The 884-nt window shown below is 40.0% G+C and overlaps 1 protein-coding gene across 1 annotated transcript in view; it reads left to right on the top strand.

Moving 5' to 3' along the window:
* The window catches only part of Arf4 (ADP ribosylation factor 4), a 14681-nt gene that overhangs the window by 5614 nt on the left and 8183 nt on the right, over positions 1-884 (top strand). The window lies entirely within an intron of this gene.

The raw sequence follows: 884 nt of genomic DNA, 5'->3' as shown, positions 1-884 counted from the left end.
CCATCCTCTCCATGGCATTGGTGTCCCAGAACCTCTCCATCCTCTCCATGGCATTGGTGTCCCAGAACTTTATCAGTCGTTCCCAGTTTTCCCTTTCACCACCATGGCAACCACTAATAGTCTTTGCTTTTGTAGTTTTTTCTGTTCTGGACATTTCAGCTAATGGAATAATGATATATGGCTTTTTTCTGTTTGGCCTTTTCGCTTATCATAGTTGTTTTCAACATTTGTATAACATCTGTTAGTATTCTATGATGTTTTGTGGCCAAATGGGAATTCCATTGTTTAGAAACTCAGTTTATCCATTTATCAGTTGATGGAAATTGGTTATTTTAGTTGTCGTGAATGATGTCATTTAGTGTGTTTGTGAACAAGTTTGTCTGTAGACTCAAACTCAGAGACACAGCTGCCTCTGCCTTCCAAGTGTTGGGATTAAAAGCACCCTACCTGGCCCAAAGGTCAATTCTGATGTTAATAAAATTTGATCACAATCAAAAAGGTCTTACCGTCTTCACAGAAGAGTTGAAGGAACAAGTTGTCTTTTCGCGGAGGGTGCCAATTCTAGAGCCTTACACTTACTTGTTCTGTGCAGGAGCTCTACGGCTGAGCTCCCACCCTCCGATTTGCTCATCTTGTTGATACCCCATTTCACATTTGAAAACCAAATACTTTATGTAACAGTTAGCCTCTTTTGGGTCTATAAGTGAGGGCAGACTAGTCACTGGCATGGCTATATATGTTCCCTCTTAGCATTAAGAACTTTTTAAAAGAAAGATTTCACTTTTTTTTCTTTCTTTCTTTTTTTTTTTTTTAGTTTTTCCGAGACAGGGTTTCTCTGTGGTTTTGGAGCCTGTCCTGGCACTAGCTCTTGTAGACCAGGCTGG

Source organism: Microtus ochrogaster, chromosome 6 (assembly GCF_000317375.1).
Source record: "Microtus ochrogaster isolate Prairie Vole_2 chromosome 6, MicOch1.0, whole genome shotgun sequence".
Taxonomy (NCBI): domain Eukaryota; kingdom Metazoa; phylum Chordata; class Mammalia; order Rodentia; family Cricetidae; genus Microtus; species Microtus ochrogaster.
The sequence above is the reverse complement of the archived record's forward strand: the minus strand, read 5'-3'. Positions and strand labels throughout refer to the sequence as shown.